The 12237-nt window shown below is 42.1% G+C and overlaps 1 protein-coding gene across 1 annotated transcript in view; it reads left to right on the plus strand.

Annotated features, from left to right (window-relative positions):
• Positions 1-5470: 5470 nt before the first annotated feature.
• Positions 5471-12237, plus strand: part of LOC146350108 (arylsulfatase H-like) — a 39414-nt gene continuing 32647 nt past the window's right edge. Inside the window, exon 1 of the mRNA XM_084841768.1 lies at positions 5471-5831. The gene's annotated coding sequence lies outside the window, so the exon portion shown is untranslated. The remainder of the gene's footprint in view (positions 5832-12237) is intronic.

Raw genomic sequence — 12237 nt, forward strand, 5'->3', positions numbered from 1 at the left:
AATGTTGAGTTTCAAACCAGCTTTTGCACTCTCCACTTTCACCCTCAACAAGAGGCTCTTTAGATCCTCTTCGCTTTCTGCTATTAGGGCAGTATTGTCTGCGTATCTGAGGTTATTGATAATTCTCCCAGCGATCTTAATTCCGACTTGTGAGTCATCCAACCTGGCGTTTCTCATGATGTACTCTGCATATACATTAAATAAGCAGGGTGACAGTTTACAGCCTTGTTGTACTCCTTTCCCAATTTTGAACCAGTCGGTTGTTCCATGTCCAGTTCTTACTGTTGCTTTCTTGACCCTCATACAGGTTTCTCAGGAGACAGGTAAGGTGGTCTGGTACTCCCATCTCTTTCAGAATTTGCCACAGTTTGTTGTGATCCACACAATCAAAGGCTTTAGCATAGTCAATGAAGCAGAAATAGACGTTTTTCTGGAATTCTCTTGCTTTCTCCATGATGCAGCGAATGTTGGCGATTTGATCTCTAGTTCCTCTGCCTCTTCGAAAACCAGCTTGTACTTCTGGTAGTTCTCGGTTCACATGCTGCTGAAGCCGAGCTTGTAGGATTTTGAGCATAACCTTGCTGGCATGTGAAATGAGTGCAATTGCACGGTGGTTTGAACACTCTTTGGCATTGCCCTTCTTTGGAATTGGAATGTAAACTGACCTTTTCCAGTCTTGTGGCCACTGCTGAGTGTTCCAAATGTGTTGGCATATTGAGTGCAGCACTTTAACAGCATCATCTTTTAGGATTTTAAATAGCTCAGCTGGAATACTGTCATCTCCGCTATCTTTGTTGTTAGTAATGCTTCCTAAGGCCCACTTGACTTCACTCTTTAGGATGTCCAGCTCAAGTTCATTGACCGCTAGGGATGTCAGAGAATTCCGCCATGCATCTCGGTGAGGCCGAATGCCAGTGCATTCGGCCCCCCGAAATCTGTGGCAGAATGAACCCCCCCGCCCCCCCGCCCCACGAAATGGGCCCAGAATAGAGCACCTACCTTCTGCCATCTGTGCTGCATTGCGAATGGCAGCCGTGTCTGCGGCCACCATTCGCTTCTTCCATATAGCCGTGAAATGGAAATGGCCGCCATTTGCATTCCTTTTTTTTTTGCTGTAATAGGCCATGTACATATTTACATAACCTATCATGGCAAAAAAAAAGGGAACCGAAATGGCGGCCACCATAGCCGCCGCCATTTGCGTTTGCTGGTTTTTTTGGGGGGGGGTGCCGTGATAGGCTACGTAAATATTTACGTAGCCTATCATGGGAAAATACAAGGACGCAAATAGCGGCTATGGCAGCCGCCATTTGCGTCCCTTCAGGCTGCCCAGCGGCCGGATGTCTTCGAGAGAGAGCTTCGGCTATTGGGCGGTATAGAAATGAAATGAAATGAAATGAAATGAAATGAATAAATAAATAAATAAATAAATGTCTGGCTGCGGGTGTCCCCAGCCAGCGGCTCCATGGAATCTCCACAGAGAGGAGCTGGCCGGAGAGAATTTCGGGGGGAGGGACGGAGCGCCTCCCCCCCCCCCCGCGAATGTCACCCTTTGAAAAGGTAAGTGACTTTCGTACATCCCTAGTGACCGCACTATCATGGCTATCAGGGACATGAAGATCTTTTCTGTATAGTTCTTCTGTGTACTCTTTCCACCTCTTCTTAATCTCATCTGCTTCTGTTAGATCCCTGCCTTCTTTGTCCTTTATCATGCCCGTCTTTGCACAAAACGTTCCCTTGAGATCTCCGATTTTCTTGAAAAGATCTCTAGTCTTTCCCATTCTGTTGTTTTCCTTGATTTCTTTGCATTGTTCATTTAAGAAGGCCTTCTTGTCTCTCCTTGCTATTCTCTGGAAATCTGCATTCAGTTGGATATATCTTCCCCGTTCTCCCTTCCTTTTCGCTTCCCTTCTTTCCTCAGCTACTTGTTGTAAAGCCTCATCAGACAGCCACTTTGCTTTCTTGCATTGCTTTTTCTTTGGGATGGATTGAGTTGCTGCCTCCTGAACAATGTTACGGACCTCTGTCCATAGTTCCTCAGGCACTCTGTCAATCAGGTCTAACCCTTAAAATCTATTCCTCACCTCCACTGTATATTCATAAGGGATATGATTTAGGTCATACCTGACTGGTTTAGTGGTTTTTCCTATGTTCTTCAATTTAAGCCGAAATTTTGCAATAAGAAGCTCATGATCTGAGCCACAGTCAGCTCCAGGTCTTGTTTTTACTGACTGTATAGAGCTTCTCCATCTTTGGCTGTAAAGTACATAATCAATCTGATTTCGATATTGACCATCTGGTGATGTCCATGTGTAGAGTCGCCTCTTATGCTGTTGGAAAAGAGTGTTTGCTATGATCAGCGTGTTCTCTTGGCAAAACTCTATTACCCTTCGTCCTGCTTCATTGTGTACAGCAAGACCATGCTTGCCTGTTATCCCGGTGATTTCTTGAATTCCTACTTTAGCATTCCAATCCCCTATGATGAAAAGGACATCTTTTTTTGGTGTTAGTTCTAGAAGGTGTTGTAGGTCTTCATAGAACCAATCAACCTCAGCTTCTTCGGCCTCAGTGGTTGGGGCATAGACTTGAATTACTGTGATGTTGAATGGTTTGCCTTGGATTCGTACTGAGATCATTCTATCATTTTTGAGATTGTACCCCAGTACTGCTTTTCCCACCCTTTTATTGACTATGAGTGCTACTCCATTTCTTCTAAGGGATTATTGCCCACAGTAGTAGATATGATGGTCACCTGAATTAAATTCACCCATGCTTGTCCATTTTAGTTCGCTGATTCCCAAGATGTCGATGTTCAATCTTGCCATCTCATGTTTGACCACCTCCAGCTTACCTTGATTCATTGATCTGACATTCCAGGTTCCTAAACAATATAGTTCTTTACAGCATCGGATTTTCTTTTCACCACCAGACACATCCACAGCTGAGTGTCCTTTCGGCTTTGGCCCAGCCGCTTCACTCTTTCTGGCGCTACTTGGAAATTCCCTCTGCTCTTCCCCAGTAGCTTATTGGACACCTTCCGACCTGAGGGGTTCATCATATCTTTTAGCCTTGTGATACGTTCCATGAGGTTTTCTTGGCAGGAATACCAAGATTCCAGTGGGTTGCCATTTCCTTCTCCAGTGGACCACATTTTGTGAGAACTCTCTGCCATGACCTGTCCATCTTGGATGGCCGTGCACAGCATAGCTCATGGCTTCACTGAGTTATGCAAGCCCCTTCACCACAACAAGGCAGTGATCCATGAAGGGGAAGTTTCTATGAGGTCAAAACAATTAGAAAAGGAGATGAAATACTGGAGCTCATTGAGTGTTCCAAAAGAGAAACTCAGCACACCATCTTAAGCCCTTCGACCAGCAATGTTTGGGGGTTAGGATTGTGCTTTGAAAAAACAGTTAAGGGCACAGTCCTATGGGTATAGTCGACCACCTCCGAACTCAGAGGCAGCTGACTATCCAATGCAGGGCAGGCAGAGTGCAGGGGGGAGGGGAAGGGGAGTCAGTTCCCAGAAACCGAAATATCCTATGGCCCTCTAGACTCTGTCTAGATTGTGCGCTAAAGTAACTGTCTTTGTTGCACAGTAATATGAAATGCTAACGGAACAGCAGACATGTCCTCTACATATTTGTCTCTGGAGGAATCTCTTCTTCCCTTCATTAAAGTATTTGAATGCCTTTCTAGGTGCCTTACAGGGCTCCTAACAGTTTCGTTAGATTATCCAGTCCTTCTTCTACTCTTCCATTTTATATATATACACATAGTCACTCTGACTGCCAGCTGGTGGAGGGAAATAGGAATATTCCCACTTCTTACATTGAAGCTATAACCCTAAGCACACTTACCTGAGAGTAAATTCTATTGAATGTAGAGGAATTTACTTCTGAGTTTTGTAATAACAAGCAGTTCCCTTTCCAGAGGAGAATGTCTGTATAGTCGCTGAAGACATCAAAGATGTCCTGCCAAGTATCAAGGATTCCTTCAGGATTTCTCTTCTTATTGAATGTTATTCATTCCATTATAGTGTAGTCAACAGGTCTCAGCCAATAGTCAATGACAAATATGGTCAACTTCCAGTATTGAAGATTCTTCATTTGTCTACTTGATGTAACCTATAAAAACATTCAGTGATTTGGTGCCATGCCCTACAATCTAGGAATAAAGCCCAATGCAGTGTGTGTGAGAATCTGAAACATGCTCAGACTCTAACCCGCCCTTCCTTCCTTCCAAAAAGGAAATACAAATAAAAATGGAGCAGTACCGCAAGAGTGTGAAAGATTGGGTCCCAGATCTTTTACAATATCAGTATCTTCTATCTTCAGCAGATATTCTAAGTTACAGAATTTTAAGGAGTTATCCAATGTGATATTAACTAGATTTTCTGCTGAATAACATACAGGCACAGATCTAATGAAGAGTGTCATTTAAAAAAACATATATCCACAGAAACCAAAGAATATAGGCCCACTCGTATGATCAACACTGTTCAATGTGCCCACTGAGCAGAACCAACAACTTTAATGCCTGCAATTTTCCAGCGATCACAATCTTTTGATTTAGAAATACTGGTCTCCTTTTCAGTGTGTAATCACATGCATTGTTGACTAGATTATCACATGGGGCTTATGAATAATGTTTTCTGCTCTCCCCACTTCAATCCAACCAAAGGCCTGCCAGGGGCTCTCATATTATTTCTCTCCTTCATCTTCTTTCCATGGTTTGATTAAACCATAATATAACACTACACTTATTTGTTTGTTTGTTTATTTCATTTCTATACTGCCCAATAGCTGAAGCTCTCTGGGTGGTTCACAAAAATTAAAACAAAAAAGTACACAGTAAAACAATACAAAAATATAAGAGCATTAAAACCACAATACAACAATACAACCAAAATAAAACCAGAATAAAACCTAGCAGCAATGCAGAGATTTAAAATACACATATAAAACAGCAAAGCTAAAAGACTAGAAAGCTAAAATACTAAAAATTTTACTACACTTGAGTTGGCACTACTAGGAGTCTCCCTATAACCAGAGTTTAAAGTTGAGTTTGCAAACACAGTTATGAGGGAAACTGGTTGGCATTAAGCATGGTTAGCTCCAGTACAGACATAATGCCACACCATGATTTAACAAACAGCATTGGAAGGAAGCCATGACATAGCCATGCATAGGATGCAATTATCTCAAAAAGTTCCTTTAAAAAAAAAATCAGTACCCTGGACTTGTAACAAGTTCTGTTTTATCCACTCCCTGCAGAAACGCTGCTAAATTTGTCGTTTCTCCCATATTGCTTCTTGCTATAGAAAGAAAAGTGCCATTTGGGGGAAACTTTTGTAAACAGGCAAATGACTCTTCCAGTAAAACGTGAGGAGGAGGAGGATTCTTTTTCCAGTAGCCAAGGAAATCATCCGAGCCAGGCCTCTAATGAAAGACCCTACTGTTCTCTGATCAGTCCCACATGTGCAGCTGAATGTGAACACTGTGCTGATATCAAAGAGAGGTACAGTATGGGGGAAGCTGTCGAGAGTATATCCAGCACTGACAGGAGGCAAGAGAGCGGCCTGTGAAGTTTCCATCTTAATTGTTATGCTACTAAGCTAAGTTTCTTCCAGTGGGAGCTGCTTGACAGCACGCATGAGCAGATGGGGCAGATATGATGACTTCCTTGATAGCCTCCGGCGCTGGAGACTGATGAAACACGTTGCACTTGTGGCTGGGGCTAAGCTTTACTGAAAGGCTAGGAATGAAGTCTACCCTGAACCTAAGCTGCCCGCTGCTGCTGCTGCTGCTGCTGTAGTGGGACTCCATCAGGTACTGTATAAGTCATTTGCTCTGACCAAATATAGAAATCGTTTTTTAAAGGACACAAATGTATTGCTGGCATTCCAAAGTAGACTGGTACACTGAGCTCAAAATAGCTTGCTTCTGATAACATCTCTTGGGAGATCAACTTCCTCTCTGTCAGAAGTGCTTGTATATTTAACTCTGCACAAAAATAGGAGGAAACCGAATTTAAACCTACAAAGAAGCACAAGGTGTTTATATCCCATCACCATTGTTTTGATCAGTGATGGTCTACTTTTTGAAAGCAGGAGTATGCATTCCTTTTCTCTGAATAATGCAGTGGGAAAGGCCCTGTTAGGTAGAGCATAATGGACTGAAAAATACCCACTCCCTCTGCTTAGAACTACCTATGCCTCCCTGACCAGGAAGGTGACTCAAAAAAGAAATTCTTCTTGTTCTCAATTACCTGGCAATAAGCCTCAATGGGAGCACAATGGGACTTACCTCTGAGTAGACATGTATAGGATTGTGCTGTATATGTCTCAGCTCAAAGGAGAGTGTACTGAAAACCTCCAAGGGTGTACACCATATGTACACTGCATAACTGATACGTATAATTTCATATAACATGTTTGGGAGAGAGAGAATGATTTCTAAGTTTGGTGTATACTGCCTGGGAGCCAGCGGGAGGGGATTACCATGAAAGGCAGCTTACAAATCTTTTAAATAAGCAAATATTTTAAAATACTTTACCTTATAAATAAAATATTTACAATAAGGAAATAAATAAACAAACTGCATCCAGTTATCGAAATATCTGAGAATATCTAAATGTCTATCTGTAATTTATTTTCTTTTTGTATTGCCCTGTGTTATGGGCATCGTTGAGTAGAGTAAATTGGATTGCATTGTACTATTTTAGTTTGACTTGAGAAGGCAACAAATGGTAATTCTGCTTCATTTTTGTTGTTGTGGGAAAGCACCTCTGTTCAGGGGTGCTTTATGGCCCTTCAAGATTTTTATCTATTTTGCTTCTATGTCTGGGGACACATGAAGGAAATCACACAGACACCCACCACCACCACCACTGGGCTGTTTTTAAGGCACCAGGGAACAATATGGAAGAGCTCTGTCTGAATTGTGATTAGCATCTAGAACTTGGGATGAAAAGCGGAAAAACACTTCCAATGTTATTTGCTGTTCAAATGAAGAACTCCTTTACCAAACATGTCCAACATGCTCTACTGTCTCCTCAAAACTGGAACAGACAAATACGCAGTTCCTACCCATCAATGTTCAAATTTTACACATACGTTTAATTTGTGGAGCATTCTTCCAGACTGCTTAAGTCTTACTATCTATTCCAATGCCTATCTACAGGAGAACTCTATAATACTGCATATCATACCCCAAGCTAACAGAGGGTATTAATTCAAGCTTTCATTTTGTTTCTATTTGGTATTGTTTCAGATTGAAATGAGCTGTCCAGGGTGTGAGGCGGTGTGCATACTTTTTTTTACAATAGAATATTACTCATGTGGATTTCTTCTGTATATCTGCCAGAGAAACTGGACGGTTTCTGGTTCAATCTTCAGTTTTCAAGTTGTATACTATCTGATAGCCTGAATATGCAGAGAAGATGATATGGTATGATATGATTTCCACAGTTGTGAAGAACTGTTTTAGTTTCCATGATGGGCAACCAATTATTTTATCAGTTGACCATTAGTAGCTTCATACTCTGATTAAAGGAAATTTTAAACTTTTCCAGAGCAAACCAGGATGAAAACATTCAATTCCTTCTGCACTTCAGTGTAGTTGTACAGACTATGCAGGATGAAGGGGGAAGAGATTGTTACCATAAGAGGCAGATATTGCTAGGTTTGCAAATGCTTGATGGTACTAAAAATTGTTGGCCAAGATACTATTCAGAGACAATGACCCAGTTCAGACATAATGACCAACCATGGCTTAAACAACCCATGGTTGGTCAGGAGGGCCTTATGGGAGCAAGTGAGCAAGTTGCCTCTTGCCCACTCACCACTTCTGCTTTCTTTCTGGATTACTAAACAACCTAGGAATGCCCTGTTCTTGGGTTGTGTTCCATGATGTGTGAACCCAGAAGTCTGGTTTCTCTGCTGAGGGAAACATAATGCAGAATTTTAACCCCAAAACAAAACATGGGTTAAAACTCTGGATTATTTCTCCCTCAACAACCCAGAGTTACTGGTCTACGTATATGTCATGGTTGTTCTATAATCCAGAAACAAAGCAGAAGCAGTAAGTTGGAGGAAGGCAGAGCACTTGCTTACTCCCATGTGCCCCCAACAACCCATGTCCCAAACTGGGACAATTCCTGAATAGTAAGAACCTTGTGGACACAATGTAGGAAACTGAAAGACCTTTGTGTGGTGGCCACTCATGTGGCTGCCATAAGAAGCAAGGGATCCCCACCCATACCTTTGTGGAAAGTATTCATGCCAGATCCAGTTTTCAAGCAGTTTCCATTAAGCTAAAGCAAACCGCACCAAGGCCGTATTTCCATGACAACGAGAGGAGAAGCTAATAGAGGAGTACCAGATTTTTTTAAAGGAATCGGCTTTGCTGTGAGCACAGCCTCACAAGCAGATTCTCCGCAGCAGTAAAAATTGCTTCACAGAACATACTTCCTGGTGGGGGGGGGGGTTAGAGTGAACGTCATCTGACTAGCAGGGGCTGCTCAACCAATAAGAGAGGCTTCCCCTCTCTCCCCCCGCCCTTTCTCCTTTCCCCTGAAAGTCCAGATGCACCTGCATTTCAGGAGCAAGCCTCATTGAGCACAATGGGAGTTACTTCTGAGTAGACACACATATGCTTGTGCTGAGAAAGAGGGAGGGGGAGAACACAACGATGGAAACCACCCCCCATTTTAACCCACAGAACCTCATTGAACACAATGGGAGTTACTTCTGACAAGACACTAATGGGTTTGTTGTGGGAAAGAGAGCAGTAAACACAAAGACAGAAACCCACTCCCATTGTAACCCACAGGATATCTATAACCAAGCTGTGAAGAACATACTTCCTAAAGCAATGGACCAAAGCCTCGAGATCGCACTTAACTGCATTTAAGGAACTGGGCTTAAAACTGTGCCATTTCAATTGAGGGGAAATCTCTGTAAGTTCTGATGTGGGCATTCAAAGGCAAGCCTCATTCGGCACAATGGGAGTTACTTCAGAGAAGACACTAATGGGTTTGTGGTGAGAAACAGATGGAAACTAGCCCCCATTTTAATGCACAGGATCTCTATGAGGGAGCTGTGACGTAGTTACTTCCTAAGGCAATGAATCAGAGCTTTGAGGTCATGCTTAATAGCACTTAAGGAATTGGGCTCTAACATGTGACATGTCAATTGAGGGGCTTCTCTGTTATTTCTGTGGGCATTCAGAGGGCAAGCCTCGTTCAGCACAGTGGGAGGAAACACCCCATGACTGGAGTCATGGTGAAAGGCACACCCCTGGGCCAGGCTAGCATACCTGAGCTAAATGTGGAGGTTGGGGCACACAGCAACTATACCGGGGAGAACACGACTTAAGGAAAAGAATCAGACTTTAAGCAGTCTCAGGACATCTGGTTTTTCCCTGATAAGCTCTGGGGTGGCTGCTGGATGGCCACAACTTCATGTATCCCTAATGACCTCAACACACAGCTGGCTCAGAGTAAATCGCTACTGGAAACACCCCCCAAGACAGATACCAATGTGAAATTGCCAAAGTACAATTAATTAAGAAATTCAACTCTATTTCCTGTGTTTTGGCTAAGGACAAAGGGTTTTGCAATTATGTATGTGTTTTCACCGAACAACACTGTGTGAAAGGCAACTGTTAATGTAATTATCACTGTCTGCACCTTTTTTTTCCATTTCAATTCCCTCTGACTATCCTGTTTATATCCCCCTCCCCACCCACCCCACACATGTGTATATAGATCAGCCAATTTGAGATTGATACTTCATGCATCTAATGAAGTGGACAGTGTCCATGGAAGCTTATGGAAGAATAAATGAATGTGTTAGTCCTTAAGGTGCCACAAGACTATTTTTTATTTTTGTTGCAACAGACTAACATGGCTACACCTCACACCAGAAAATCATACCAGAACAGTGTTTTACAATACATTTAAGAATCACTGAAACATGCAGAGTTAGGTATAAATGGAAGATATTAATTAGACATAAACGTATGTATATCATCTCTAATGCTTGTTCTTGCATTATGTTAGTGTACAATGATTTCACATCTGTTGTAACTAGAACATCTTCTGGTTGTATAGCTGTAGAATCTATTTTTTTCTATTAAAAATGCACAGAATCACGGACATATGACTGCATGGAAATGTATTAATCGTTTAAAAAATAATCCTCAAATGGTGAAAGGGGTTCTAAAATAGAATCCATTCCCAAAACAGTTGGCCTGGAGGACTGATCGTTTTAGGAATCAGGACAAACATAAAATAAAGGGATTCTAGGATTTGTCTTTAATAAGTTATGTGTAGTATCCAGTATCGCTACTCTGCATATGCAATTGATGTAGCACTAGTATGAGCTACACACCAGTTTATGCTTTTCACATAGCACTAGAGATCATGTACGCTAGCGCTACTTCAGTGGCATCAGTGAGGGTGACTGCCTTATATTTTCATCCACCTGATCCACCCCATAATGTATCCCTCCTCAGATCTGTGGAAAAAATCTCAAATGTGGGGTCATACATCACTGGAGTGTATGTGACTTCATTGCACAAGAGCCATGTGCAATGAAGTGGTGTAATGATTAGAGTGTTGAACTGGAACTCAGGAGATCTGGGTTCTAGTCCCCACTCAGCCATGAAGCTCACTGGGTGACCCTGCACCAGTCACTGACTCTCCACCTAACCTACCTCACAGGGTTGTTGTGAAGATCATGTAAGCTGCTTTAGGTTTCTTAGAGGAAATAAGGCAGGATATAAATGTAATAATGAAATAAAAAGAATTTTAAAAATGCATCCTGAGTAAACCGCAACCATCTGCACTCCTTTCTGCTCCCTTTTTTTTAATCGGTTGCCTCTTATAAATAGCAGTGCTAGGAATTCAGTCTTTTGTGTAGTGATTCTTTTTAAGTGTTGAGAGAGAGAAAGCTTTGCTCCTTTGTTTTTTAAAATTGCTTTTTAAAGGTTTTAGAGAGCAAGTAAGCTTCCTACTTTGGGAATTTCTGTATTTTCTTTCCAAGGTATGTATGTATGTATTTATTTATTTATTAAATTTCTTATTTGCCCATCTGGCTGGTCACCCGGCCACTCTGGGCAATGTACAGCAATAGAAACAGATTTAAAACAATAAAATTCTACTTTAAAATATCATATTTCTAAAAATACCCTAACCCACCCCAAATGCCTGCCTGAACAACCACGTTTTTAATGTGTGGTGGAAGCTCATTAAAGAGGGGGCATGGTGGAGTTCCCTAGGGAGGGAGTTCCACAGAGTGGGGGCCACCACAGAGAAGGCCCTCTCCCTCGGCCTCACCAACCTACCTGTCCCGGCTGATGGGACAGGGAGAAGGCCATCTTGTTGAGCACCGTATCTGGTGTTGCTGGAGGCGCTCCTTAAAATAGCTTCTAGTAGCTTCAATGTTTAGTAGCTTCAATGTTTGAGATGTTTTTAGTCAGCACTGCATGGGGAAGAGCCATAGTCTTTTAGCATATGCTTTTCAAACGTTGATGTTCTCATCTTTTGTATAGTAGAGTCTACAATCAAAAGTTCCCTTTATGAATTTAGTTTTGATCTGTGTATTTCATTTTATTGCTTTCAAGTTTGTAGTACTGTGTTGTCCTCTACTTTGTATGTTTAGCTCCTGAAGGAGTCTTTACTCTGAAACATGTAGAGATACAGTGAAGATTTCTGTTATCCCTCAACACCAAGTCCTTTTCTCCTTTCTGGTTTGCCTAAATTGAGGTGCTGTTTCTTCCTCCGCATTTCACATGTAGTTACACTATGCCAGGTATGATGAACTTCTGGCCCATGGGCCAGATATGACTGTGGGAGTTTAGGGATGTCAGATCCAGTTGTGGGGTAGAGCTCAATGAGCTTTCCTCAGCTCAGCCCCCTGGACTCTGTTCTATCTTCTGCCAACTGGCCCACTCAGTGTGTAATGAGTCGGGCCAGCTGGCGGAATTTCCATAACGTATTAAAAAAATGCATTAAAAAGGATTTGTGCAAATTATTGCTGTAAATTGCACAAATTTTCATTATCTGCACAAACTGCAGCCATAATTTGCACAGATAATGCAACTTTGCTCAATTTACACCTGAAATGTGTGCAAATTATGCAAATTACAGCCAAGACCCAAAAACATGCATTAAAAGTCCCTGGAACTCAGGGAAACCACGTGGCTCAGCTCGCTAAAGCAAGCCAAGTTG

Source organism: Heloderma suspectum, chromosome 3, assembly GCF_057233095.1.
Source record: "Heloderma suspectum isolate Gila_16-S chromosome 3, 16-S_ref, whole genome shotgun sequence".
Classification (NCBI taxonomy): Eukaryota; Metazoa; Chordata; class Lepidosauria; order Squamata; family Helodermatidae; genus Heloderma; species Heloderma suspectum.